Source organism: Bos indicus, chromosome 17 (assembly GCF_029378745.1).
Source record: "Bos indicus isolate NIAB-ARS_2022 breed Sahiwal x Tharparkar chromosome 17, NIAB-ARS_B.indTharparkar_mat_pri_1.0, whole genome shotgun sequence".
In the NCBI taxonomy this organism is placed as follows: Eukaryota; Metazoa; Chordata; class Mammalia; order Artiodactyla; family Bovidae; genus Bos; species Bos indicus.
This window is the reverse complement of record NC_091776.1, coordinates 70,763,685-70,787,575: the sequence shown is the minus strand read 5'-3', so window position 1 is coordinate 70,787,575 and position 23,891 is coordinate 70,763,685. Positions and strand designations below refer to the sequence as shown.

Here is a 23,891-nt window from a genome sequence, read left to right as displayed (position 1 = left end):
CCATACATGACCCCTGGAAAAACTGTAGCTTGCCTAGATGGACTTTTGTTGGCAAAGTAATGTCTCTGCTTTTTAATATGCTATCTAGGTTGGTCATAACTTTCCTTCAAGGAGTAAGCGTCTTTTTATTCATGTTTTGTTCCCTGGTAAATGAGCTATTTATTAAAATTCACATGAATATTTTATTTTCTCTATACATGCTGGAGAGAGTCAGCTCATATCAGAGAAATATTTGTCTTGAATCTGTTTCCTATTATGAAATATTTGCTGATACAGTTGGATTAAAGGGGGATTTTATATCTGTCAAACTCGTTCATTGAAGAGAAATATTTAAAAACATGGAAAAGAAGTTAATAGGGAGGTAAAAACAAAATATCAGTTTCCATATATGTCACTAGACAACATTCAAAAATGAGAAACTGCAGCAAAATAAGAAAGAAATAATTGAAACAATGCAAAATTTATTGAAGCAATTTCATTTCTATTGTGTGATGTTCACTGTTCTTCGCTTAGACATCAGATCACCTCCAGGACGAGACAGAGGAGCAGGAACTGAGAGGCAAGCATGTACTCTGAGCTGAGAGTTGTCCTGTCACCTGGGGGCCCCGGTGCAGGAACGTCACCCTCCAATGAGGACCCTGCTGCCCACGTGGGCAAAGCCAACAGAGGAGGTGCCAGCCTGCCTGGCCAGGACCCTGCGCTCTCACGGACAGACCCACAGCGCCCCCTGCTGGACTCAGGCCTCCTCCTCCCCCACTTCACACCACAGCCTCCTGGAAGGGCTTTCTCAAACTTGCAGCTCGGTCTCTCTGATGTCACTGCCCAGGGCAGAAGAATGAGTCCCCTCCGTGTAGTTTGTGGCTGGGCAGTGATCTCTCCAGGTCACTAATGACCTGCAGACTCAGGGAATGCTGACGTACTTTCGGATTCTCTGTTGTCTCAGTTTGCACTGCCTGGCTCCTGGGGCCACTACCAGAGCACAACCACCACAAAACAAGTTCAAGGCTTCAAAGTCCCAGAGTGTCCATGGGTTATAGCTGATCGTGACCCTGTCATGTTCTCCCAGGATGAAACGTGGTTGATGTTGTGTCTGCAGGGTCTCCAGGAGTTGTCCCAGCCCTAATTGCACATCTCTCTTCTTATTTCTGTCTTTGCAGAGAGAATATGACATTCTGGGGGAAAACATGTCTTTTTCTTGATTACTTCCAAGATCCTGACAGCGTTTACTTTTTACTTCTGACTGCAATATATATAAGGTGTTTTCAGTTTGGTTTCATAACTTTTCAAGGCTTGATGTAAGAGACTATAGCTATCAATAGGAATCTCATCCTTTTTAGGGTTTCCTCCTCCATTGCTGGACTTAGAAACCCTTATGACCTGTTACCTGACCCTCATGGATACAGTGCAAGTTCACGTGTTAGACTCCGTAGATTTAATAGTAGTGGTTTTACATTTCTATGTTGAAAAGAGTGCTATTTATCCAATATCATCTCAAATAAAGAACCAGGGAGGGAAAGTGGGAGAGGCCATGAGGGAAAAGAGGAGAAAATGAGCAAGTGATGAATCTGAGAGCCACGTCCTAATGGGGAGGGTCTTCCAGTACCTGGAGATGAGGGGCTTCTCAGGGAACAGTCCACAGAGAAAGGGAGGCACCCAGCTTCCCTAAGTGTCTTGGTTTAGGGCAGAGTACAAAGCCTGGAACAGGAGCGGGATGTGCACAGGGTGGAAGAGGCCCCCCCCCCACCCCCGCTCAGGTCTCTAGGCACAGATGTTGGGCTTCTGCTTCTTCATCATCCTTCCAAGTACCTGTGAGGGCCCTGTATATCTGGGTGCAGTAGGATTCTGTTTGTATTTGGAAGCCAGAGAGAAAAGGAGTTATTATCAATGACCCCATAAAGATGGACCAGGATGAGGCTTAAGTTAGGTTCTGGTTGATCACACACGGATGATCATGGAGCATTTTGGCAGTATCAGGAAGTATTTTTGTTTAGTTTTGCTTTCCCTGAGACTTCATATAAACTGAATGGATAGTTGGGAGTAGATTCATCATGAAACAGAAGGTTTTCAAGTGTAGTAGGTACCTATGCAAGGTGTGTTGCCGGGGTCCAGCCCCAGCAGGATCCAAGGGTTCCCTCAGGATGACGGCATTGGCAAATAGGGAAAGTAAAGAGGGGAGAGACAGAGGCTTGATCTTCCTTGGTTTACACAGAAAGCCAATAAAGTTCCTGACACGGAACTTGCTCTGTTCACGGATGCGGAAGGTGCCCTCTCAGTGGGGTGAGGATGTGGGATGCCCTCTCCCCGGGAAAGACGCAGGGCACCTTCCCAATGGGGTCTTAGAAACCCAGGCAAAAAAGTGAACAGAGAGCCCCTGTGCTTCAAGTAGTCATCCTGAAAGAGAACAGAGAGAGAAAAGGAGAGAAAATGAAAAAAAAGAATGACATGGGGAGACCAAGCTCTGATGAAGCCGGGTCTGCAGCTTTATTTTCAAAAGGAGCTTTTACACCCTGAGTTACACATTTCCAGAAGTGAAAGATACAGAGTCATGCAGAGTCAGCTCAACAATACATCGGTTTGACCTTCATTGGGATCAGGATGTTTTTTTGCATAGCTTTTCATTTACAAGGGTCTTTGTGTTATGCACATTATCTTCTGGCCTGGAGGCCTGTTGACATTTTTATGACCTTTTTCTGATCAAGGTTGGTCAACCAGAAAACTTGCTTTCCCTTAAACTGTTTCTTCTTTAGTTTTCAATCTGTGTCTCCCTCAGAAAGTATTAAAGTTACATTCTTATGGAGCAAAGGTGCAGTGGGTTTACAACAAAGAAGGAACTTACTAACTCAAGGGTCCTGTGTTGCTAAGGCCAAGGCTTGCTGCTTGTTTTTCTTGTGTGCCAACTGTTTTTGCTGATGCACTCCCAGGTGCACTTTGAGTAAAGGACAAGGAAACTCGGTAGCAAACATTGGCTCAACAATGCAGTATTATTCTCATACAGCTTTTTTATCGCTCGAAGGTTATGCTTGGGGTGTTGTGAACAATCATGTGCGTTAGTTGCAAGAGTGTGGATAAACCTGCCAAGCAAGCTAAAATAGTAACAGGGGGGTTAAAGTAAAAATGCTCCTTTCAAGCCCAGGAGGCTTATTAACTAGAGCCCTAAGTTGATTTTCTTCAGAGAAAGGTGGTCGGGGATAGCCCGCTGTAAATGTCAGAAGAGTTGGTGAAAGGCATAATGTAATAAACAGTAGACACACAGATTTTAGTTTCGGGGTAGATGCTCGAGCAGGTCCAGGGAATCCCTCGAGTCCTGTTCTGCCTTTGCCTGTCAGGTCCTCTCCGCCTGACCTTTGTCACGGGTGGCATCTCCCGTGGTGGCTCCGGGGCAGTGTGTGAAACTTGAAAATTCTCCAAGAAGAAGACGGACAGGCTAAGTTTCTTGTCCCACTTTCCCAGCTGCCTGTTCCCTGACCTCCCTTCAGGACCGGGAAGGACGGAGCCCAGCACCACGGGTGCAGGTCTGCAGGCCCAGGAGCCCCAGGGTACGGGGTCCACAGCCCCATCTTCCTGCACCCCCCACCACAGTGAGGCCATGGGCCCTGATGGTCCAGGCCTCTGCAACAGGAGGACCATGAGTGACTGTCCCATTTGATTTCAGAAAAGATAAAGAAATGAGACGAGGGACGTGAAAAGAGTATTTCTGCCATTGATGTACCATCAGATAATTCATAGACAGAACCTGCGGCAGAAGAAAGCATGGTCTGTCTTGAGAGGCAGCCGCGTCCTCCTCTGCTGACCCCTCAGGACTCACCTTGTGTGAGGGCTCAGTTCATTCTGAAGGAAGGAAAATTCCCATATCTTCTCCATCCAGTTACTAGGAGCCTGGAGGGCCATGAGTTTTAGAAAATGCCGACCTGTTAGCAGCACTGTGGAAATGAGGAGGGAGCAGGGAGCAGGACCCAGGGCTCCTGTCAGCGTCTGAGCTGTCGACGGGTCCCTGCAGCCCAGGACCCACACTCTGTGGGGCGAGAGGATGGAGATGGGAGGAGCAGGGCTGCACTGGGGTGTTTCTGCTGAAGACGCAGCACCTGCTCTGGGGGATTTACTCCAGATATTGAGGGAGGGGCAGGTGGGCTCTGAAGTCAGATACGTGGCTTCCTGGGATGCCTGTGCTGTCTCGTGTCTCAGCACGATCCTGTGTGTCATCTCCCTCCCCTTCAAGAGATCTCTGTGCAGAGAGGCCTTCCTTGGAAATCCCTCTATGGAAACTTCTCACTGAAACCAGGCTCAGAGCCAAAGTCTAGAGGCCCAGGGGTTTTGTCTCACTTCCTTGTCATCTGAGCACTGTGGGAACCTACAGCCTCGTCCTCCGTCTGCAGCCCAGAGTGACCAGGAGCCCAGAGTTGGACAAGGTGTCTTTGGGTCCAGAGAAGTGTCTGGGGACCCCGGAGCCCTGGAGCTTTTGGGAATCTGGAGTTGTTAGGACTGGAGGTTACCGGGGAGGAATTCCCTGGCTTCTGCTGGTACCAGGGTTATAGACAAGCTGGCACAATGTTATAGCCATTGCTCAGGGTGGCAGGTGAGTCGGGCTGTGTACGGGTGCTGCCAGAGATGCAGACAGGGGAGTCTGACTGAGTCAGCACAGGCTGGGAGAGGGAACCTGCAGACTCAGACACAGGGGAGATGGGGGCAGGAGCTGAAGGAAAGAGTCCCAGATCTGCGCCCCAGGGGGATGATGAGGCTGGGACTGAGCCCCTGGTGCCGGGGCCCATTGCTACCTGTGCAGTGAGAGAGGAACAACCAGCAGGAGAGGAGTCCAGGTCATGGTGCTCACAGAACCCTGGTCCCCCAGAGGGCTTGGGCTGCTCCAGGCCTCCTGTTCTCCCCCCAGACTCTGCTAGAGGAGGAACTGCCATGAAAATGGGGGGTCCACCCAGGGCCCGCCCAGCCCCTCCCTGAACCCTGATGCTGGAGCTCTGCTCACAGCCCCAGACTGTAGGGGAGGGAGGGGGCTTCCCACTTGGGAGCCCCTGGAGGAAGCCCCTGCCAAGACTACACTGGTCCCTGCTCAGGGGACTCTGCAGCCAGAGAGGACGCACTGCTGAGTGCCCCAGGAGCACAGACCCCAACGCCAGCCCAGCTCCTACAGTGTTGTGCTCCCTTGAGCAGCTGTGCAAGGACCCCAAGGCAGTCCCACAGCGCTCCCTGCTGGTAACATAGGAAAAGTTTTGCTGAAAAAAGGAATGAAATTCAAAGTTCTCTAAGAAGGTTCTAGTAGAGAAAATAAGTAAACAGATGAAGATGCTTAGAAGAAACAGAATATATTGTCGTGTCAATTATATCCACAAAAGACATAATGTATCCTGATTTAGCGTAAATAATCTAACAAACTTCAGGAGTTATATGCTTCCAATACATTGGATTTGTATTTTTTTAAGCATTGAAAAAGATGTAAAATTTGTGTTTCTCTGAGAAAGCAGTTAAAGTGTTTTACACACAACCCATAAATAAAGCACATACGAGGGGAATATTATAGGACTTCCTCTGTTTTCCTGTGTTTAAGGATCTGCCCTGTCGATGGAGGGGACAATGGTTGCAGTGCCAGATGCAGGAAGCTCCCACATTCTGCAGAGCAAACTCAGCAGGAAAGCCGAGCTGCTGAAGCTCCATCCCCTGGAGCTGGTGCCCTGCAGCAAGAGAATCCACCCCAATGGGAAGCCAGTGCACTGCAGTGAAGAGCTGCTGCGCCACCCACAACCAGAGCCCAGGAGCAGTGAATACCCCGCACAGCCATCCGTCAATCAACCAATAAAGTGTAAAAAAACAACTGACAACCAAGCCAGTAGAAGGGGACATTACAGACCACACGGTCGTTAAACGTTGATCCAAGTCCTCTCGACGAAATGGAACATTAGAAAAGTAGAAAAATCCTAATATCAGGTTAAGACACTGACAGTGTTACCAAATGTTATCTTTTTGAATATATGTTATATTTTATATTAAGACTCTCAAACATAGATTTATAGAAAATCCAGTTCACATGCTCCCAGCCGCCCCGACCCCTTCGGGCTCTTCTCGTGTCTCTGGGGCCTGGGCGTTTGCCAAGACCAACCTGGGGGCATCCTCCTCGTCCAAGGTGACTGAGGCCATCCCAGGGAGCAGCCTGGGGGGAACCTGGAGACCCTGGTTGCTTGGCGGGCGAGTGGGACCACGAAGCCAAGGGGAAGGTGCATGGGTCTGCTGGTGAGCGACACCAGCACGCTGTGCCACTGCAGGGAGGAAGTTTAATGCTTGCCTGAACAGCTGCAGATTCTGTGGAGGGTGACTTTCGTCCTTTAACCCAGTGGAATCATTACCCAGTGGAACAACTCAGGCTCCCAGTGGAGCCTCGAATGTTACTGGCATTCATTGGGAATTGATGTGGGTAATTCATCTAGCTGGATTGTGTGAGGAAGCAGAAAAATATGATCAAAAAGGGAAAGGTCTGGAAGGCTGGATAGGCTCCTCATACCTGACAGATTGTGCTTGATTTTCATCAAACAGCTTGATGGTTCCAGAAACAACAGAGAGAGAACAAGCAGGAAAAAATTGGGGTACCACAAAAAGGGCATTTGCCCTGTTCATTCTTCCAAAGAGGACCACTGTGGACTTAGGATATGCCATCTTATTTCTGACTTTGATGGCTTTTCTGAGAGGTTCCAAGTTCTGGCTAACCACTACAAATCTATATACCCCACATCGGAAACAGACATTGAAGATGAATTCCAAAAACTCAAGGGTTAAATGGAAAGGGTGAAACCAACTGCTAGATATATGGAGTTTATATCCTATATCGAGCTTTCAAAGAAAGACCATCAAAGAAAATCTTGGTAGAAGCTGCAAATGCAGCACTGCTAGATACTGATTTTGAAAGTTATCCTTTCATAACCTCTTTGAACCGTACAGTTGGACGTGTTTGTACTGGCTTGGGTATGCTGCCTTAATATGTGGAGAAGTGTATGGAGTTATGAAAGCTTATACAACTAGAGTTGGGATTGGTCCTTTTCCTACAGAGCAAGACAATGCAATTGGAGAATTATTACAAACAAGGGATAGAGAGTTTGGTGTAACTACAGGAAGGGAAAGATGATGTGTCTGGTTGACTTTGTTTTGATTAAATATGCTCATATGATTAATGGATTTACTGCATGGGTAGTCAAAACTTTTGATATTTGGACATATGTATGAAAATCAGAGTTGGAGTTGCATACAAGTTAGATGGTGAGATTATAACTCATTTCCCAGTAAACCAAGAACTCTTAAATAATGGATTTAAATGTAAGACAAGGATATTTAAGGAACATTTAAGACTTTTAAGGAACTCTACCTATTAATGCCCAGAATTGTTTGATTTATTGAAGATGAAGTTCAAATTCCAGTTAAATAGATTTGCTTAGATAAATCCAGAGTCTATAGATTCATCTCTTTAAGGATTTCCAGTGATACAAGAAGCATTCCTGGAGCGGTGGGGAAAGGACTTTCTTAAATATTTCATTTATTGATCTAACCAATTCTGAGAATAAAGACACTGAAATGAGGTTTAGGCCTAACAGTCGCTTCCAGTCTTTCCAGAGGGATGGCTGGTGTGGAGATACATTTTGGCAATTTACAGTGTCAGCTGCTTAGCTGGCATGATTGCCAAATCATTTGTTGTTCCTCCTGCTTATGGTGTCATATTTTCTTTTCATTTTAGTAATAATATAATCAATTTGTTTGAAATCAGGTAGAATGATCTCTGTTCATTTCCAAGGCACCATTCAATACACAGTAGATCCAAGTCTACGCCCAGACCAGTTATGCTGAAGAAGCTGAAGTTGAACGGTTCTATGAAGACCTAGAAGACATTCTAGAGCTAACACCCAGAAAAGGTGTCCTTTTCAATATAGGGAACTGGAATGCAAAAGTAGGAAGTCAAGAAATACCTGAAGTAACAGGCAAATTTGGCCTTGAGTACAGAATGAAGCAGGGCAAAGCCTAATAGAATTTTGCCAAGAGAATACACTGGTCATAGCAAACACCCTCTTTCAACAACACAAGAGAAACCTTTACAGATGGCCATCACCAGATGGTCAACAACCCAATATTCTTTGCAGCTAAAGATGGAGAAGCTCTATACAGTCAGCAAAAACAAGACCGGAAGCTGACTGTGGCTCAAATCATGAACTCCTTATTGCTAAATTCAGACTTAAATGGAAGAAAGTAGGGAAAACCACGAGACCATTCCGTTTAGGACCTAAATCAAATCCCTTATGATTATACAGTGGAAGTGAGAAACAGATTCAAGGGGATTAGATCTGATAGAGGGCCTGAAGAGCTATGGATGGACGTTGTGACATTGTACAGGAGGCAGGGCTCAAGATCATCCCAAGAAAAAGTAATGCAAAAAGGCAAGTGGGTTGTCTGAGGAGGCCTTACAAATAGCTGTGAAAAGAAAGAAGCAAGAGGCAAATCAGAAAAGGAAAGATATACCCATTTGAATGCAGAGTTCCAAAGAATAGCAAGGAGAGATAAGAAAGCCTTCTTTGGTGATCAATGTAAAGAAATAGAGGAAAACAATAGAATGGGAAAGACTAGAGATCTCTTCAAGAAAATAAGAGATGCCAAGGGAACATTTCATCCAAACACGGGCACAATAAAGGACAGAAATGGTATGGACCTAACAGAAGCAGAAGATATTAAGAAAGAGCTAGCAAGAATACACATAACTGTACAAAAAAGATTCTTCATGATCCAGATAATCACAATGGTATGATGATTCACCTTGAGCCAGATCCTGGAATGTGAAGTCAAGTGGGCCTTAGGAAACTAGGGATTACTGAGGTGAAATGTGACAAAAACTAGGGTGTTCAGAGGTAAAATCTGACAGAAACTAATGGGTTCTGAATTAAAATCTGACAGAAACTAGGGGGTTGTGTGGTAAAAATCTGACAGAAAAAAAGGGTGCTGTGGTAAAATGTGACAGAAACTAGGCAGTTCTGAGGTGAAATGTGACAGAAACTAAGGGATACTGAGGTAAAATTTAAAAGAAACTATAGTCTTCTGAAGGAAAATCTGGTAGAAACTAGGGGATTCTGTGGTAAAATCTGACAGGAATTAGGTGATTCTGGCATAAAATCTGACATAAACTAGGGCTTCTGGGGTAAAATCTGACAGAAACAAGGGGGTTCTGAGGGAAAATCTCACAGAAACTAGGGGGTTCTGAGGTAAAATTTGACAGAAATGAAGGGGCTCTGAGGTAACATCTAACAGAAACTTGGGATTTTGAGGTGAAATGTGGCAGAAAATAGGGGCTTCTGAGGTGAAATGTGGCAAAAAAATAGGGGCTTCAGAAGTAAAATCTGACAGAAACTAGGGGGTTTTGAGGTAAAACTTGACAGAAGATAGCGACTCCTGAGGTAAAATCTGTGAGAAAGTAGGGGGCTTGTGAGGTAAGACGTGACAGACACTAAGGGGTTCTGTGGTAAAACCTGAGAGAAACTAGGTTCTCCTTAGGTAAACCTGACAGAATATAATGGGGTTTTGTGGTAAATCGGACAGTAACTAGGGGCTTCTGACATAAAATCTGACAAAAACTAGGGGGTTCTGAGGTAAAATCTGACAGAATTACATGCTCCAGAGGTAAAATCTGAAAGAAACTAGATGATACTGAGGTATAGTGTGAGAGAAACTAGGGACTGTTTTGGTAAAATGTGACAGAAACGAGGGGGGTTCTTGGGTAAAATCTGACAGAAATCAGGGGTATGAAGGTAACATGTTACAGAAATTGGAGGCTTCTGAGGTAAAAACTGACAGAAAGCAGGAGGTACTAAGGTAAAATCTAACAGAAATTAGAGGCTTCTGGTGGAAAATCTGACAGAAGCTAGGGGCTTCTAGGGTAAAATCTGACAGAAACTAGGTTGGTTCTGTGTAAAATCTGACAGAAACTAGGGGCTCCTGAGGTAAAATCTGTGAGAAACTAGGGGGATTCTGGGGGTAAACACTGACAGAAACTAAGGGGGTTCTGTGGTAAAATCTGAAAGAAACTAAGTTTTCCTTAGGTAAATCTGACATAGTATGGGGCTTCTGAGGAGGAGAAGGGGACGACAGAGGATCAGATGGTTGGATGGTATCATCGACTCAATAGGCATGAGTTTGAGCAAGCTTCAGGAGTTGGTGATGGACAGGGAAGCCTGGCATGATGCAGTCCATGGGATCACAAAATGTCAGACAGGACTGAGCGACTGAACTGAACTGAGGTTAAAATCTGACAGAAACTAAGGGGTTGTGTGGTAAAATCTGACAGAAATTCGATGGCTCCGTGGTAAAATCAGACAGAAAATAGGGGATTCTGAGCTAAAATCTGACAGGAACTAGGTGGTTCTGAGGTAAAATCTGACAGAATTACAGGCTCCAGAGGTAAGATCAGATAGAAACTAAGCAATACAGAGCTATAATCTGAGAGAAACTAGAGACACCTTTGTATCCATCTGACATAAACTAAGGGGTTCTGACATTAAATCTGAGAGAAACTAGAAGTTTCTGACGTAAAATCCAGCAGAAACTAAGGGATTCTGTAGTAAAATCTGACAGAAACTAGGTTCTCCTTAGGTAAAATCTGACAGAAACTTGGTGGTTCCATGGTAAAATCAGACAGAAATTAGGGGGTTCTGAGGTAAAACCTGACAGAAACTAGGTGGTTCTGAAGTAAAACTTGACAGAATTATACAGAGTTAATTCTGATCCACGCTGGAGCTGTTTCTATGAATTTAACCCTTGTTTCTGTCACGTTTGTTATCATCATCATAAATAGCAGCCTGCTTCAGAGAACCCTACTCCCTCTGCCTGAGCCTTAAACCAATTACCTTTGGATAGCTCACAAGGAGATGGTCTGACCCTGCCCACCTGTGAATGACTGTAAGAAAGACGGAAATAACGTATGCCCTGCCTGAGGTTGCCATTCTAGGGAATCATTGCAAGAGTTCAATGGTCTTTTTCACTTTGTGTCCCTCACTTGCCCCATCTCTCATCCCTAAAAGCAGCTAGCATCCAGGCCCCAAGAGCATGGTCATTTGGAGACATTAGTCTGCCAACTTCTCTGTCAGCTGACTTTCCAAATAAAGTCGTATTCCTTTCCTCTCGGATTCATTGGCCTGTCGTGAGGTGAGCAGAGTGAGTTTGGACTTGGTAACAGCCGCAAACATGTAGATCAATCTGGCAGGACTGAGGTCACCTTCACAGTATGAGGTTGTCCCAACCGTGATCTCAGGGCTCCTTTCACTTATTTACAACTGTGTGAATTTCTCAACAATGTTTTCTTGTTTTCAGTTTATAAGCCTCTCACCTACTGGGTTAATCATATTTCTAAGCATTTTATTTTTTTGATACTATCATGAATTGAATTTTGAAAGTATCCTTCTTGCTTCTTTGCTTTTAGTAACTGGAAAACAACAGGTTTTCTAGCATTACTTTCTGGTAACCCTGTGGGAGATCCTAGACAGAGCAGATCATGTTAAGATGAGAGCTTGTTTTCCTGTCTGTGGGGCAGTGACGAGCAATGGCAGGTGGGAATGTGACGTGGTGTCTGCAGCCCATGGGCCAGAAGATCACCACACCAAGGGTGACCTAGGACATGTGACCATCTGCAGAACCGGAATGGCTCCAGGCTGCATCCACTACTTGTGGGGGAAGAAAGCCATGGAACACGTCTTTTTTTTTTTTTTTTTTCCATTTTAAGAAAAAAGTCATCAATGTATCAAGACCATAGTATGAGATATTGTAAAAGCACCAACTATTCTCATATTGGTGTCTGGTGACAATAATTTGTGGAAACTCCACAAATCAGGAGCAAAGTGAATTTAATCTCCATAACAATAATTCAACATCATGTGGCAAGTGTTAGACAAAGATATTGAACAGGAAGAATCAGTGGTGGGTCTTAAGCAGTGAGGGCCATGGAGAGGCAGTAGTTCCAAAGGACCCAAATGTAAGGTGCACCTCAGATGCTCCCGTGTTGGTGCAGCAGTAACCGAAGAAACCTCCCCTGTGAAGAAAACGCACAGGCGTTCGTGTTGAGGCCCATGAGAGGGGTCAGAGCTCTAGAAACTCCTGGGAATGGGCAGATGCCCAGATGGAGATTAAAGGGTCCCGAGTCAGAGTTCAGGTCTGAGATGACCTCAGCCAGACCCCAACCTCAGCCCCCGAGCTTCAGGGCAAAGAGACACTGTGTCCCTAGTGATGGGGACATGAACTTCCTGTTTCCTTTGAGACCTTCTCCTGGGAATGGGCTGCTGGAGAGACTTTAAGGACAGAGGGGACAGGAGGAGGCTCCATGCCCAGGCAGAGCCCCCGGATGACCTGGAGTCAGGGTGATAGCAGCAGCAGGTCCAGCAAGACGCCGAGCAGGAAGCCACTGGGCGGCCCCATCTCCCCAGAGAGGAGTCCATACCACAACTGGTCTAGTTCCGCAAGCCTGGAGCTCTGGGTGAGCCTGAAAGGCTGTCACAGGAAGGCGGGAGCAGCAGGGCTGAGCATCAGGTCAGCCCAGTGATGGCCAAGGAGCCCGAACTCCAGATTTGAGACCTGGAAAACGAGCAGAGACCCCGAGATCTGAGATGGAGCAGGGATCCCCAAGGGCCCACTACTAGCATCAGAGAGAACGAGAGCTGTTGGGAACGCAGGACACACGCTGGATGCTCGATGAGTCCCAGAATCAGACAGACTCTACTGTGCTTCTCGTGTTCTGACCTGACCCATCATGGACTCTGACTCCAGGGCACCTGCCCTTGGCACCGGGGGATTTCTGCTAAAGTTGAGAAAATCAGACAATGTTTTGCTCGCCAAGGAAAGCTGGAGAACGGGTGAATTAAGACAGATGTGAACAGATTTTTTCCGGACCAAGTTCCCTGGTGTGATTCTGGACCCAGTCTTAGGCCAAACAGACAAATGAGAGTGGCTGCCTTTGCAGAGGATGTTTCTGCCCCCAGAGCCCTGACTCTGAGAGGACAGCAGGTTTTTGTCTCCCTTCCCCCCTGGCCTGGAGCACTGTGGCACACTGATACTGCTGTCTAAGATACACAGTAAATAATCAGCCTCGTCCTCAGCCTGGTGCGAGCTGATGGTCAGGGTGGCTGATGTTCCCAGACCTAGAGACGGAGAATCAGTTGGGGACCCCCGAGAGTCGACTGGTAGCACGGTCAATGAGGGGTTCTGGGGGCCGATCCTGGGATCAGTTTGGTACCACCAACATAATTATGCCAGTTCCAACTTTGCTGCTGCTTCCAGAGCAGTGATGGAGACCCTCTGGCCCAGGACCCAGACATGGAGGGCGGTTGAGTCAGCACAGCTTGGGCCCAGATCTTGGAAGGGGGAGAGACAGAGATGGTGACTCAGGAGTCCAGACATGAGAGCAGGGAGCAGGGCCTGTGTGTCTTCCAGGGGCCCTTCCCCTGTCCCCCCCATCCAGTCACCTGTGCAGAGAGCGACCAGCGTGAGGAGCAGAGGGGACCAGGCCACAGTGGACATGTCAGGGTGTCCTGCCGTCTGTGGCCCCACAGCAGAACAGAGCGTCCCCACACCCGCTCCTTTCCCCTCTTCATTTACTGAGAGGGGGAGGGACCTTTCATGCAAATGACTGTCCTCCCTCCAACCCCCACAATGCTCTGATCACCTCTGGGACCTGGCTCAGCTTCCTGTGCCTGAGGGAGACCAGTGTGTGATCTGGGGAAGGGATGCGTGGGGCTTGGGGGTGGGATGTCACAATGGGAACCCTGAGCAGAAACCATCAGTGAAGTACCAGAGGGCTGCTCTCTGCTCTCACCCTCCAGACACTCAGGAAAGGCCCTTGGAATGCCCCCTGGAGTCCTGGCCAAACACACATCCTGACCTGGTGATCAGAGCTCTTAACAGCCAACTTTCCCCAAACTGGTTTGTAATTAAACCTTCAGGATGTTGTTTGCTTGGAAAACAGCAGCCAACTGTAGCTTACCTGTAGTGCATGTGAGTGTTACACAGTGGATGTGTGATTTTGAGATTTTCAATGAACCAAAATGTGATCATGGAGTAGTAAAAATCTAAGGGCCTCACTTAAAATAGATGCCTAAATTTAACTGAAGAAAATGTTGTTGTTAAGTCACTAAGCTGTGTCCAACTCTGGCTCTGGTTTTAATTCTGCATTCCCATGGTATTATTTCTAAAACATAATTTTCCTTGTAGCCTCTGTTCTTTAAGTAAGATAATTTTAAAGACTTTCTGACATGTATGGCATCTCCTCACTGGGGGATTTTATGTCGTAGCAGGACGTTCTCTCTGTGAAACAGGGCAGGCTGAGTTCTCAGAGCCATCGCTCGGTCTCAGATCTGAGATGAGACACAGGACATGACAAGGCAGATCAGCTGTTCTCAGAACCTCAGACGGGACCATAGACATGGTCAGCACAGAGCAGCAGTCACGGCCCCGGGGGCAGAGCCCACAGGGTCTGCTTTCCCAGCCCAGGGCCCCAGCAGCTTCTCCCGGGCTCACTGTGCATAAAATCAGTCCCACAGCAGCTGAGCACAGACACTCCTCAGCCAGGAATCATTTCCCCAGGTCTCAGGACAGGGTTTCTCTCCCCTCCTGATTCCTCACTCCAATGGCACACAGGACGGAGTGTGAGGTCTCAGGGAATAAATCGGCTACTAGAGGGGGTTCATGGATCCCCTGGGAAAACCAGGGGAACCTGGGGAGGAACAGGGAGGGGACGAGTAGGGGTCACATCTGAGAACCAGAGACCTGAGGGCTTCTTGGAAAGGAAGGGTTAGAGAGGTTCAAGGGGGGGGCCGAGGAAGTGAGTGTAAATTTCAGAAAGATTTGGAAACATGTCCACATCTTCTGACAGAGTGAGCTGGTCATGACCATGGAGATCAACAGTATAGGTCTGTAGAAAGAGAAGGGCCCAGAATTGGGAGGAAAGTCATGAATGAGGGGAGCGGGGAGGGGAGCATGGAGTGGGCTCTGGGGGGCTCCTCCCCTCCTCTGTTTCTGGGAAGAGGGTGGGGACTGATGACCACCTGACCCCCTTCACCCTCCAATTCCAGGTGCTCGGCCCCGTTGCAGCTTCTCTCCCAGGAGGAGGCCTGGGGGGCCGCGGGTCTGAGTCTGTCCTTTGAGAGGAAGCACCTGCTGTCACGTCCAACTCAGTCTGCTGAGCCCGGGAGCAGGCAAGCTCAGGGGACCAAGTTGGTCTGTTGCTATTGCTGCTGCTGCCAGTTGCTTCAGTCATGTCCGACTCTGTATGACCCCAAAGACGGCAGCCCCCAGGCTCCTCCATCCCTGGGACTCTCCAGGCAAGAACGATGGAGTGGGTTGCCATTTCCTTCTCCAGTGCATGCACGCACGCATGCTAAGTCACTTCAGTCGTGCCCGACTCTGTGTGACCCCATGGACAGGCTCCTCTGTCTACGCGATTCTCTAGGCAAGAATACTGGGGTGGGTTGTCATTTCCTTGTCCTAAGTCTTCCTCTCTTGCCCAGTAATCCAGCCTTTCCACACCTGAGCCCGTCTTTAGAATACTCTCCGTCTTCTCAGGGAGCCCTGAGTCCGTCTGTGCGGTGCTGTCCGTCCTCCAGCCCTGAGCCGAGCAGGAAATCCCAGAGCCTGTGTCTGCTGTGAAGGGTGAGGGGTGGCCCTTGAAGCACTCTTTTAAGCTGTCTCTATCCCAGCGCTGGGGAGACCAGGATGGGAGTGGGGAGTGGGCATGCGGAGCCGCAAGGGCAGGCTTAGGGTGACAGCGTCCTGTGCTGTAAACAGCCATGACCACGTGGAGTACCTTCAATAGAACTGTGGTTTCACGGGTAAAGGTCACCATCTCGTCATGCAATTATGACAGCTGGCAAGTTCATTTCCAACAAAGTTGGGACACATGTTTCATCATCAGAAATAGAAAACATGGTGTGTGGACAGGTAGGTGTGGTGAGCATCATGGACCTTGTAAAACTCCCTTCCCTGTGGTTCTGGTGGAGCCGATGGGACCCGGGACGGAGGAGGGGTTGGGGGCAACGAGGAGGAGAAGGAGCTCAACACCTCACGTTAACGTGTGTGGAAGAGACGGGAAAGTCTTGTTCATTCTTGTTTCTTGACGTAAAAATGTAAATGCTCTTCTTATTTGTATTCATATTGGAATTGCTGCTAAAGTAGCTTTTTAATAAAATTCACATGATTTTTGTCAGAGGTGTTTGAGAACCTCAGCTCATAGAGGTGAAAAATATATATTCCTACTGAATTCTTTTCTTATTATATGAACATATTGATGACAGTTTGGCTGAACTTCTGATTTCATATATTTCACGTTACAAGTGTTAACATAAAGTATTAATAAAATGGGAAGGAACGAGTAAGGGAGCCACAAAAACTGACACGATATCACTTTCCGTTGTTCAATTCAAATGTTGAAATTGCCAAATAACACAACAGGGAACATATTTAAATGACACCGATGGTGACAGAGGGTCCTTGCCTGCATCCCTCATCCACGGGGAACACCCGGGGCGTTCGGTGGGCAATGGGGCAGCCTCTGCAGGGGTCTCTCATCCCCTGTCCAGGTATCCCCGGAGGTCGAGGTTCCTGAAGGAAGTTCATTTTTGTGTATGACCGTCCCTCTGTCCTTGGTTGGATGTCAGGTCTGGGCACTGACCCCACGACAGAGCAGCAGGAACTGAGAGGCAAGCCTGTGGCTCTGAGCTGAGAGCTGCTGTGTCCCCTGGGAGCCCAGGTTCAGGACTTCACCCTCCAGTGAGGACCCTGCTGCCCACGTGGGCAAGAGCCAACACAGGAGGTGCCAGCCTGCCTGGCCAGGACCCTGGGTTTCTCAGGACCAGGCCCACAGCGCCCCCTGCTGGACTCAGACCTCCTCCTCCCCCACTTCACACCACAGCCTCCTGGAAGGGCTTCTCACACTTGCAGCTGGGTCTTCCTGATGTCACCGCCCAGGGCAGTAGAATGAGTCGCCTTCATCTAGTTTGGGCTTGGTCATTGATTTTTCCAGTACCTAATGAGAGATCCAACCAGTCCATCCTAAAGGAGACCAGTCCTGGGTGTGCATTGGAATGAATGATGCTGAAGCTGAAACTCCAATACTTTGGCCACCTCAGGCGAAGCATTGATTCATTGGAAAAGACCCTGATGCTGGAGGGATTGGGGGCAGGAAGAGAAGGGGACACAGAGGATGAGATGGCTGGATGGCATCACCTACTAGATGCACATGTGTTTGGGGTGGACTCTGGAGTTGTGATGGACAGGGAGGCCTGGCGTGATGGGATCATGGGGGTCGCAAAGAGTCGGGACATGACTAAGTGACTGAACTGAACTGAACTGAACTGAATGACCTCAGACCCCTGAATGGTATGCTGATACACTTAAGAATTTCAGGATTCCCTGATGTCTGAGTTTGCTCCGCCGAGCTCGTGGGTTCACTGCCATAACACAACCACCCGAACCTGAATTTCCAGGGTTCAAAACCCAGCATTCCCAGGGGGGTTTGTGCCTGGTCATGGATTCTGTCTGAGTTTCCTTCCAGGTTGATAGGTAGTCAAGGTTGAATTTGCAAGGCCTCCCGGAGCCTTTCCCAGCTGACACATGGCTCTGTTCTTATTTCTCTCTTTGCAAAGAGAATAGGGAGGCTCTCAGGTACAAACAAATCTCTTCTTGGTCACTTCCAGGGGTTCTCATTTACCCTTCATCATGGTTCTCATAGTACTTCTTTTTGACTCAGATATTTAAAGATGTTTTTAGTCTAATTTTATAATCTTCTATAATAAATGTTTGATAATAAAAGATTATGCTTATAAATGGAATCTCATCCTTGTCTGGGGCTCTCTGTTTCATCTCTGGTTGAGAAACCCTTATGACCGTTAACCTGATCTTCTTGGACATGGTGAGAGGGCGTCACAGGAAAGGCAGGAGCAGCAGCCTGGGCCTCAGCTCAGCCCAGGGCCGGCCAAGGAGCTAAACGTCCTGAATCAGACCCAGCTGACACTGTCTCTCTGGTTCTGACATGACCGTCATGGACTCTGTCCGCCAGGACCTGCCTCTGGCATTCAGGTCCTTCTGCTCAACTTCAGATATTCATATAAAATACGGTTGCCGAAAGCAAAGCCTTGGTGAGGGGTCAGAATGAAGAAGAACTGAAAGGGTTTCCCAGACCAAATTCCTGGTGTGGGGCTCAGACCCCCGTTTTAAATCAAACAAGCAACAGAAGTGTCTGCATTGGCAGAAGATGCTTCAGCCCAGGGAGGCCCGTGACTCAGGGAGGGCAGGTTTTGTCTCACTTCCCCCCTGGCCTGGAGCACTGTGGCATTACTGCTACTATCCTCAGCAGATGCACAGAAATAATCTGCCTCGTCCTCAGCCTGGAGCGAGCTGATGGTCAGGGTGGCTGTGTTCCCAGACCTGGAGCCGGAGAATCGGTCGGGGACCCCCGAGGCTCGACTGTGTCACCATAGATGAGGGTTCTGGGGGGCCGATCCTGGATCAGTTTGTACCAGCTCACATATCCATTTCCAACATTGCTGCTGCTTCCAGAGCAGGTGATGGAGACCCTCTGGCCCAGGACCCGGACACCGGATGATGGCTGAGTCAGCACAGCCTGGGCCCAGGATCCTGGAAGGGCGAGAGACAGAGATGGTGACTCGGGGGGTCAACACATGAGAGCAGGAGCAGGGCCCTTGTGTCTTCCCCGGGCCCTTCCCCTGTCCCCCCCATCCAGTCACCTGTGTAGACAGCAAACCAGCGTGAGGAACAGAGGGGACCAGGCCATGGTGGACATGTCAGGGCGTCCTGCTGTCTGTGGCCCCACAGCAGAACAGAGCGTCCCCACACCGCTCCTTCCCCTCTTCATACCCTGAGAGGGGGCGGGGCCTTTCATGCAAATGACTGTCCTCCCGTCCAAACCCCACAATGCTCTGATCACCTCTGGGACCTGGGTCAGCTTCCTGTGCCTGAGGGAGACCAGTGTGTGATCTGGGGAAGGGATGCGTGGGGCTTGGGGGTGGCATGTCACAGCTGGGACCCTGAGCAGAAAGCATCAGGAAGTACCAGGGGGCTGGTCCTCTGCTCTCACCCCTCCAGACACTCAGGAAAGGCCTTGGAATGCCCCCTGGTGTCCTGGCCAAACATACATCCTGACCTGGTGATAGAGCTCTTAGAGTCAACATTCCCAAAACTGGTCTTGAAATTATACCTTCAGGATGTGTTTGGTTGGAAAACAGCAGCCAACTGTAGCTTACCCTGTAGTGCATGTGAGTGTTACACAGTGGATGTGTGATTTTGAGATTTTCAATGAACCAAAATGTGATCGTGGAGTAGTGAAAATCTAAGGGCCTCACTTAAAATAGATGCCTAAATTTAACTGAAGCAAATGTTGTGGTTCAGTCCGACAAAGTTGTGTCCGTCTCTGGCTCTATTTTAATTTTTATTGCCATGGTACTATTTCTAAAACATAATTTTCCTTTTAGATTCTGTTCTTTAAATAAGATCAATTTAAAGACTCTGTGACATATATGGCATCTGTGAAACAGGGCAGGCTGAGTTATCAGAGCCATGGGGTCAGTCTCAGATCTGAGATGAGGGGACAGGACATGACAACACAGATCAGTTGTTCTCAGGAATCTCAGACGTGATCATGGGGATCAAACCTGACTTAGGTGTGGTCCAGACAGAGCAGCAGTCACGGCCCCGGGGGCAGAGCCCAGGACAGGGTCTGCTTTCCCAGCCCAGGGCCCCAGCAGCTTCTCCCGGGCTCACTGTGCATAAAGTCAGTCCCACAGCAGCTGAGCACAGACACTCCTCAGCCAGGAATCATTTCCCAGGTCTCAGGACAGGGTTTCTCCTCCCCTCCTGATTCCTCACTCGATGGGCACATGGGACAGAGTGTGAACGTTCACGGATAAATCAGCTGCTGGGTGGGCATCACTGGGTCCCCTGGGAAATGAGGGGGAACCAGGGGTGGAACAGGGAGGGGTCGAGCTGGGGTCAAACCTGAGAGCCGGAAACGTGAGGCTTCACGGGAGGAAGGGTTAGAGATGTTCAAGGAGGGGGATGAGGAAGTGAGTGTTTCAGAAAGATCTGGAAACTCGTTCATGACTCTCTAAGAGCATGAGCTTGGTCATCACTGTGGAGGCCAACAGTGTATGATGTAGAAAGAGCGAGGCCCCAGAATTGGGAGGGAAAGTCACGAATGAGGAGAGCGGAGGGCAGGCTCTGAGCAAAGAGATGAGCAGGAGCGGGCGCAGGCTGAGGAGAGCTGGAGGGGTTCACCGGGTGGGGCTCTAGGGGCTCCTTCCCTCCTCTCTTTCTGGGAAGAGGGTGGGCACTGATGACCACCTGACCCCTTCACCCTCCAACTCTGGGTGTTTGGCCCCGGGTGCAGCTTCAGTCCCAGGAGGAGGCCTGGGGGCCGCGGCTCTGAGTCTGTCCCCCTGAGAGGAACCACCTGCTCTCACATCCAACTCAGTCCGCTGAGCCCGGGTGCAGACCCAGCTCAGGGGACCATGGGGGTGCGTTGAGGGGCTGCCAGTTCTGAGCAGGTGCACAGCGCCCCCTGGTGACGCACCCGGGGAACGTTCTCGGCGGTGAGAGTGGGAGCAAGGTGCCGCTCAGTTACTTGGTTCTCAATCCTGTCTGACTCCTTTGCGACCCCGTGGACTCTAGCCCACCAGGCTCATCTGTCCATGGGATTCTCCAGGCAAGAACACTGGAGAGGGTTGCCGTTTCTTGCTCCAGAGGATCTTCCCACCCCAGGGACAGAACCCACTTCTCTTATGTCCCTTGCATTGGCACCGGGTTCTTTACCTCTAGTGACACCTGGGAAGCCTTATGAAAGGAAGCAGGGGCGCTCTTTTTTCCTGTCACCAAACACTCTGTCAATAAACAAATGAATGAATTGAATAGCAATAAGTATTACATGTCTTTGATAGTGTGCAGATACTTCTTTTTTATTTCTCCTATTGTATTTTCAGGTGATTCTGACTACTTTTTCTCTTTTTCTACATTTATCTCCTTTTCCTTAGGACCCAACAGTGTTTGTACTTGCTCATCAAGTAGATTTGATGATTTGTCCCTAAAAACATCTGTCACCTGATTTCATCATCTCAGGCATCTCACCAGTGATGTCTATGCCTTCTCACTTCCCTCAATATTTAGTATTCTGGTTCTTGATAGAAGTGACAATTCTACTGGATACTGGATTCTGTGGAAATTGCTTGTAGAAACTCTGGGTTCCATTTCCTTTTCCTTTAACAGAAAATGCTTCTGTGGTGGAAGCTCAGGGATGTGCATTCACTGCCCAGTGACCCAGCAAGGGCGCACTGACTCCCCTGCTCCGTGCTGCCGACTCCGACCTGGGAGCCGGGGGCAATTGCTGTGAGCAGCTCCTTCATCCAGGGGCGTGTGACCACCCCTTGTGTGCCGCTGGCCTAGGGAGGGGAGTCAAGCTGAGTGGTCAGCTGTGCTGCAGTCAGGGGACACTCATTTCTGCTGGGTTCCGTGGTCTCAGGGACTCCAGGAAGGAGGGGCAAACACCTTGCCCTGGGAGCCCCATTGCTGTGGGGGAAGCAGGTTTTTGTCTCCTTCTCTCTGGCCTGAAGCACTGTGCAAACTTTCAAGCCATCAGCCCATGTGAAACAGTAATAATCAGTATCGTTCAGCATGAACTGAGGTGGTCAGAGAGGCTGAGTTGCCAGGCTTGGAGCCAGAGAATCAATCTGGGACCCTTGAGGGTCGTTTGCTATTTTCATATGTCAGGAGTCTAGGGGCCTTTCCTGGGAGCTGTTGGTACCAGCTCACATAAAGACCCCCAGGGTTGCTGCTCCTTCCAGTGAAGGAGAGGGTAACCCTCTGACCCAAAGTCCCGAACACGGAGGGCGGCTGAGTCAGCATAGCCTGGGCCCAGGATCCTGGAAGGGGGAGAGACAGACATGGTGACTCTGGGGTCCTGACAGGAGAGCAGGGAGCAGGGCCTGTGAGTCTTCCCAGGGCCCTTCCCCTGTCCCCACATCCAGTCACCTGTGAAGAGAGCGACCAGGGTGAGGAGCAGAGGGGACCAGGCCATGGTGGACACAGTCAGGGCGTCCTGCCTTCTGTAGCCTCACAGCTGAGGCAGAGTGTCCCACACCGCTCCTTCCCCTCTTCATACCCTGAGAGGGGGAGGGTCCTTTCATGCAAAGGATCCCGTGCATCACACTGACCCTCCCCAGGCCCTGGGCCAGGTCTCTATGCCTGACGGTGGCCAGAGAGTTGTCAGGTGTAGGGCTCTGTGGGTCTCAGGAGTGGGAGTCACAGCTGGGAGCCCTGAGCAGAGGCCACCAGGCCTTGTCAGGGAGCTCTGTCGGGGGGCCCAGCTCTGCCTCCCACCACCCAGCTTCAGAAATGGACCCCGAGCGCCCCCCCACCCCTTGTCCACGCCCAGACACACATCCTGTGACCTGGAGAGCAGAGCCCTCAAGGACAGATCCTGCCTCCTGCTCTGTGCACTGTCCCCTCTTTAGCACCAGGCCAGGTGCCCCTTCTGTGTCCCCCTGAGCTCAGGCCATCATGGGCTCCCCTCAAATCCTCAGGATGAATCTGTCCAGGGCTTCCATGACTGCTTAGGGGTCAGGACCGAGGGGCATCTGAGACACAAATTCCTCTCAGATCAGGATCAGGTCAGGGCAGTGCCGGCCCCTGGAGCGGAAGTGGGTCTCCTTCTGTGCAGGACAGCAGGGTCCCTCCTCTGTGGGCCTCCTCCCTGGTGGGCAGAGCCTCCTTCCTCTGTGCGTCCCCTCAGCCCTGAGGAAGAGGGGGCAGTTCTCTGAGGAGGGGGTGAAGGTGTGGAGAGAGGCCTGAGGTGGGACTCAGCATTCCTAAATGCCTGGATCTTTACTGTGTGTTTGAACAAAAGAGCCTCTTGATGAAAGCGAAAGAGGAGAGTGAAAAAGTTGGATAAAACCAACATTGAGAAAACTAAGGTCATGGCATCTGGTCCCATCACTTCACGGCAAATAGATGAGGAAACAGTGGAAACTGACAGACTTCACTTTTGGGCTCCAAATCACTGCAGATGGGGACTGCAGCCATGAAATTAAAAGACGCTTGCTCCTTGGAAGAAAAGCTATGACCAACCTAGACAGCATATTAAAAAGCAGATACATGACTTTGCCAACAAAGGTCTGTCTAGTCAAAGCTATGGTTTTTCCAGTAGTCATGGAAAAGTTGAGAGTTGGACTATAAAGACAGCTGCGCACCAAAGAAATGATGCTTTTGAACTCTGGTGTTGGAGGAGACTTTTGAGAGTCCATTGGACTGCAAGGAGATCCAACCAGTCCATCCTAAAGGAAATCAGTCCTGAATATCATTGGACGGACTGATACTGAAGCTGAAGCTCCAATACTTTGGCCACTGATGCAAAGAACTGACTCATTTGAAAAGACCCTGATGCTGGGAAAGATTGAGGAAAGGAGGAAAAGCAGATGACAGAGGATGAGATGGTTGGATGGCATCTCCAACTCAATGGACATGAGTTTGAGTAAACTCCAGGAGTTTGGTGATGGACAGGGAAGCCTGGCGTGCTGCAGTCCATGGGGTCGCAAAGAGTCGGACATGACTGAGCTACTGAACTGAACAGAACTTACTGTGTGTGAAGTCTTCCACATGCTGGACCCTGTCCCATGGCCTGTCTTATGAAGAGGCCCCTCCAGGGCATCTGTCCTGCAGGCACAGGGCACCGGCTGCAGGGAGCAGGCCTAGTGATGCTCCTGGCAGTTTTTATTGAGACTCTGAAGGGCTCTGAGCAGGGTGTGTCCCCAGGGATCCTGATACATAATAGCTGTTAGGACCAACCATCCCAAATAGCAGGTTAGAGAAGGTAGAGTTCG

General features: G+C 49.2%; 1 pseudogene; it reads left to right on the top strand.

The window, feature by feature from the left end:
* Positions 1-6,412: 6,412 nt before the first annotated feature.
* LOC139176668 (adenylosuccinate synthetase isozyme 2-like) lies at positions 6,413-10,904 on the top strand (annotated as a pseudogene).
* Positions 10,905-23,891: the final 12,987 nt, after the last annotated feature.